The sequence below is a fragment of the Seriola dumerili genome, unplaced genomic scaffold, assembly GCF_002260705.1.
Source record: "Seriola dumerili isolate Sdu_G_001 unplaced genomic scaffold, Sdu_1.0 BDQW01000111.1, whole genome shotgun sequence".
NCBI lineage: Eukaryota > Metazoa > Chordata > Actinopteri > Carangiformes > Carangidae > Seriola > Seriola dumerili.
In genome coordinates, this window is record NW_019174366.1 from 2,492,023 (window position 1) to 2,498,373 (window position 6,351).

At 42.3% G+C, this 6,351-nt stretch overlaps 1 non-coding gene across 1 annotated transcript; it reads left to right on the plus strand.

The window, feature by feature from the left end:
• The first annotated feature begins 5,959 nt into the window (after positions 1-5,959).
• Positions 5,960-6,032, plus strand: trnaa-agc. The gene has a single exon. It is a non-coding gene; the product is annotated as a tRNA-Ala (tRNA).
• Positions 6,033-6,351: the final 319 nt, after the last annotated feature.

The window sequence follows — 6,351 nt, forward strand, 5'->3', positions numbered from 1 at the left end:
CCTGGTCTTGAACAGTCCTGAACTTATGTACATCCTCCCCATCCACCCAACAACCACTCCAGGACCATGTGCCTTTTTATAAAATGTTAGCTTCATTCATTAAAAACATTACATTCCTCTTGTTATGTTGCCTCACGGTGATCGAGTAGTTCCATGTACTCGCTCTTCCCCCTCTCACTTATCGATGGCTTCATCCTCCTCCATAATCAAATGAAGTCTACCAGACAGAACCCACAAAAGGATGAGACTGAAGTAATGCAAGAACGCTCCTACAGAGCAGACGAACAAGAAGGCAGACCTTTCCCAAAATTCAATTACAGAATAAACTCTTAGGAGTGAGTTCACGTCTGCAGAATAAAACCTGATGAACGTGAATTCTGACCAGATAACACGAACACACGCTTCATGTCTCTGCCAACAAAATAAACATCAGCTGAGCTGTGTGAATGAAGACAGGAAAGTTCTCAGACGGAATCGACTCCTAGACTTTTATTCCGTAATATTTGGAAAGCTGCCTGTCTGTCTCTTGCTTAGGGACTCCATTACTCATCATCTCCTTGGTCTGTCTGGTGGACTTCATTATTATGGAGGAGATGAAGCATCATAAGTAAGGAAGAGCTATACAGGAAAATACTCACCAGGCAACGTTAACAGAGGAAATGATGATGTTGTTTAAATGAATGAAGCTACTTTATTAAAGGCACAGGTTCCTGGAGGTTGTTGTGGATGGAGGATGTACAAAGTTCAGGACTGTTCAGACCAGGTTCACATCCAGGAGTGCTGTCGTGGTTTAGACAAACAGCAGCTCTTTGGTTCAGAGCTTACGTAAAGATGGAGCTTAGGTTAAATATCTGAAGTCACTGTGAGCTTTTTCTGTGTTAAAGAAAGCTATCTGTATGTTTTCCCCGTTGCTAACAGCTAATGTTAGCATTAACGAGCTTTTTACTGACCAGTCTAGAAGAAATGATGTGAGTTCAGCATCAAACCATTCCTTTACTCACCAACAGCTGTCTCCAGATGTGGAAACAAACACCAATGTTTACTCTTGTCTCTATCACGCTTTTCTCCACCGAAGTTAGCATGCTAACGGCTAGCTTCAGCCTGGATCAGGCCCGTTCCGTCACTTTCCGATTACAAGTCACTGTGCTGCCAGGCTGAAAAAGTGCTTCTCAGAGGAAGTATTCATAACTCCTTGTATTGTCAATGGCAACTATGGCTGAAGCTCTTGTTGCAAGGCTAAATAGTAAAATAGCTGTTAATGCTAATGTTAGCTATGTAGCAACGTGAAAAAAACTAAACAAATACCTCCTTTAATACAGACCAGGATCTTTCAGGGAACCTGAACCGGGGGCTGTGAGAGTCTGAACAGAACCATGAAACAGTTTTAATAAAGCTGGGGTCACTACAGGTGGAGCAATGAACTTTAGTCCCAGATAGCAAAATAATTTGGTCTCCTACTAGGGCCACATGCTTATTTCTCTTCTGGCCCCAGACACGCCCAGTTCCACAGCCCACAAATCTGGCCCATATAACAGCATGGTTTCAGATGCTTCTTCCACACCTGGACCCAATTCTCTGGCACCAAACTTTTGGCTGTATGCCCACATTGTGGAGGTATTACGGGCCAGACCCCGGCACAGGAAACTTGCCAAATTAACAACACATCCTCATTATGTTAAACTAAAAATCCAGTTGCTACCAAAAACACATTTACTGTTGACAGTTTATTTGTACTGAAAAAATCATTTTTAGGAGACAGTGATACGGAGTGTTTCAACCAGCTTGGTGTTGGTTCTGGACTCTGAATCTGGTCCAGTTGATCGATGTATATCCAGTTTTTCTCCAGTGTGGACCTGTAACCTGGAGAGGGTATCCTGAAGGTAATGTGAAGGGAGAGGGAGGAAGCCGCCAGATGTCCTTGTATTCAGTATTAAAATGCCTGGAATCACTGCGCTAAAAGGCTCACTGTTCACGTTTTATTCTGTCGGTCACTGATGGTCACAAACTGCAACCACAAGTACTAGACAGAGAAAAATAATGAAATGATCTAATGTTGACACAAGTTAATGAGAAGTCAGAGCACAGAGGTCTGGATGTTATCTATATCAGGACCCACACTGGGTTTTCTCTTCAGAGTCACAGGAAGTTTATCTGTCCGGAGAGGAAGTGTTTCGTGTACAGTTTGATCAGCTCTATTTCTGAAGTGAAAAGAGAGTAATCCACCTCCTGCAGCACACACATATTAAATAATCAAACTTTTCCTCTAAATGTTAATGCATCATAATTTATTAACCGAAAGTAAAAAAAGAAATTTTTCAGCAGTAATTGTGACGTGGCTCCTTCAGTCAGTACTTATTGAGTAGATAGTCTCATATGAAAGATTAAACATCTGACTGTCTGACACCAGCGACAGTCTCACGCTCAGATTCACTGAGATCGCATTTTTCATCATTACCGAAGGTCCTCGGCTGTGTCCCCAGGAGTTGATACAATGCTGCCATGTGATTGGCTGATTGGAAATAATTTCGCGAAATAAACAGGTAAACTAGGTGTTCCTATTAAATTGATTGGTGAGTGTAGATCAGAAGGGTGCGGTGATGAACAAAATACATCCTCGAACCCATCACTGACTCATCGCTGCCAAACACAGAGAATCATGATGATTACAGTTCAACACATGGACAGGTGTCTCTTCAGGACATCACTTTTTTGTGGGAATGGTCAGAGCGACACAGCAGGAACACACGGCAGCACAAATTCCAAAGACATTACTACAAAGAAGGAAGCAGTGCCGCATGGGATTGATGAACTGCTGTAGTCTCTTATTCAACAGACAGGAATACAGAGCTGTGGTGTATGTGGTTATTTTGCAGCAGCCTGGTGTCATTTACATGTGATTTCATTGAGTGTAAACACAGTGGCTTCCTTTCAGATGGCCGCAGGGATTTAAACGAGTGACGTCAGACAAGAGGTAATCAATCATTCATTTATAGATCATCACAGACAGATTTGCCTTCGCTTGTGCTTTATTCACAGTAACTTAGCTTGAAGAGCTGATTTAAACACATCTACTGGTTGAAGAGTTACATTTTTTAACGTCTCAACACGACCCCTCTCTGCCTCTGTAACTGTTGCTTGGTTTGTGTGGTTTCTTTCAGGTACTGGAGGTGGGCGTGGCAGAGGTCATCAGCAGGATGGCAGCACCTGGGGCTGGTTTCACCAAAGATTCTGATTTGGTGTCTTACATAGAACAAACAGTCAGACTTCAGATAGACCTGAGTCTAAATTCATGTTGCACAAAGCAGTTTAGTTCTTGAGAATATTAAGTCGGACTTGTGGTACAATGAATTCTGGGTAAATTAAAATTCTTTTCAAATCAAAACAAATGGCTGACTGAGGAATGGCTCAGCTGCATTTACCGCAGCAGAAAAATGTTTGCCGACCGCGAACAAGAAGAACAATCTGATTGAGAATAGAATCTCTGCGCTCTCTACAAACTCTTTCCCTTCTCATAGCTCTCTCCCATAACAATGTCAGCACACCACAAGTTATGAAGCATGTTTGTGGTGTAATGTAATCAGCTTGGCATTTAACCTGTGAAGGATGTCACGAGGGCGGAGCCAACTGGTTTAGCGGAATGTAACCCTGAGTCATTATGGTTCACCTGCCAAGAGTTAAAGAAAAACGTTCTGAACGCAAAACTCAAAACTAATTTTCATGTCATTCTGAGAATGAACGCAACACAACAATGTTTTCCTATTTTTTTCTGTTGGGTGCTACTGGTCAGCGCGGGTATCATTGATTGTTACCATGGTAACATTAGTCTTAGCCCTGAGTTAGCCTGGGGGTAAGGTGTCTAATGTTTTTGTGTTAAAATGAGTCAGTCTTTATTTTTGTGAAACGTCTGACTAACATCAGACTGGACCGACGCTACAGACCAGTCTGACATATCTCTGTGAACCCGGCCCCTGGGCTCCTTTAAAATCCATGTTGGAGGCTTCGTTCTGCTTCTCTCTCCTTCCTGAGGCATCCATTTGGTTTGTGTTGCGCACCATACATTACACTCGCACACTTCTTCACTCGTGAACCCACCTACACTGCTGATCTTGGCTGATTACACAGCCACTGTTAATTTTAACTGTGACACTGGGCGTTTATTCAAAGTATTGAGTTTTCTCTCCAGTGGCCTTGAAGGCACGCTGCAGCAGAAACAGATGTGGTTCTGAGTCTATTTTCAACATCTAAGACTCAGTTTCCACCAAATACAAACAACCATGGCACAGACCACTCTGTACAGACCACTCTATAAATTCAGAGTGTCAGTGCAGTATGGAATCAGAGCACACCACCGTCGCCTCCCTGTTCAGCATTCAAGCTGGATCCGACCCGACCGCAGTGTATCTGCTCACAGACTGTGGGTCAATGAGTGTGAGTTACTCATGTAGAACAAGGCTCGGTTCAGTCGATGTCCTTCAGTAACTCAGGGAGGTTGAGCGGGATAGATATATAAGATGTATGTGTAAATGACCCCCACCCCCACCACTCACATGTGGTTTTCTGGGACACCGCCACAGTCACTCAGCTGGACTCATTCAAGACCAGATTTAACCAGAACGTCAGCATTTATAGAACCCGCATCTGCCCTCTGAAGCCACAATGTTAAATTACAGCTCGGCTTGTGACAGTTGACAAAATTAAGATGTTGCTTGGAATAAGAGAGGAGGGAAGACAAATGAAGACAGGAGGGAGGAGGAGGATGGATGAAAGGACAGGGGGAAAGCAGAAAGGCATGGGATTAACATTTTAGCACAGATGTAAGTTCTTTTTTAAAACACAACATGTTTTTGATTCTACATTTTATAAATGATTTCTGGATTGTAAATCCAGGTCTATTTTTCTGCCAACAGCCCATAAACCAGGATCACTCTTTCTGCTTTGTGAGACATGAAACAAATTTGTTGTAATGAGTCACAATGAACAGTGTGATTCATGTCAGATTATTTTGTGTCATGTCTGAAACATTTAAACATAGTCAAACACACATTCACACCGACTCTTGATGACGTGCTTGTCATACTGCTTGTTTAAAGGCCCCAAGAAGCTGAGATCAGTTCCTGTAAGTGTGGAAGTCTCCTAGAGCAGTGCTCGTCACAATATTATTTACTTGATTAGGCTGGCGTCAGCATAGAGAGGTGTGCCTGTGGAGGAAAAGCCTGATGTTGCACAAATACTGGCAGCAAGAAAGTAGCTGAGGTTTGTCCAAAAAGTGGCGAAAGAGTTGTTGCTGGGTGAAAAAAGTCATAAAAAGGTGTCTAACTGATGCTGACATCTAACCAAACTACTGACCAATCAAATAACTTCAGCATCAGTTACCAGGGTAATTTACCCTGTTTTTTATCTAAGTGTTAACATTCTCATTTCAAATTTTTCAAAGTATGAAAACTTGTGTATTTTGTTACACCTCAGGATAAAGAAACAGATGTAATCAGCAACACATCAGCTACTATCTCGAATTATGAATAATTATTATAAATAACATGTATTAAATTATCCTTAATGCAAACCCAGCTGTTTTTTAAAAGCGGTCAGATAAAACCAAGCCAAGAGCAACAGGCAGCCAGTGTGAAAGTCTGTTATCATGGTCTAACAGACCAGAAATCAGACCTAATGTGTTACATTTATAACCACTGCGAGGCATAAATTAGTGAACAATGTGGACACAACTGTAGCATTGCAGGCCAACAGCCTACAGTGAAAATATATACAAGGTTAGTTCATACTGCAGAAGACTGAATTCAGAGTTCCACAGTTGTATACATTTTCCCGAAGATACCATAAACACCCCAAGTAGTGTTTTGGAGCCTGATAAGGCTTCAAAACCATCAATGTATTGTTAGAACTGGCCTTCGCGGATGGCATTTCATTTCAGACTGGACTTTCAAGTACACTCCTTTCCATAGGGGAATTAGCTCAAATGGTAGAGCGCTCGCTTAGCATGCGAGAGGTAGTGGGATCGACGCCCACATTCTCCAGAGGAGTTCCTGTTTAGCTCCTCTTCTTAAAGACGGGACAATCTTTGAAAAGCACTTAGTCATGACAAAATAAGTGCATGTTTGAACTCAAATGCAATTGAGTCAATGAAATGTCATCTGGGACGTCCACTTTGACAAATACATCTAATCCATTGTCCTCTGCACACGTGGGTTCAAATCCCATCCTCGTCGGGATACAGTTTAGTATGTCAGATGTAGTGGGGTCACTGCCACATTCTCCAAAACACCTCTGTTCTTTCACACCAGCACAATGGACTACTCAAGTACCAGTGAGACAATGAAATCCAGTTTGATTTAA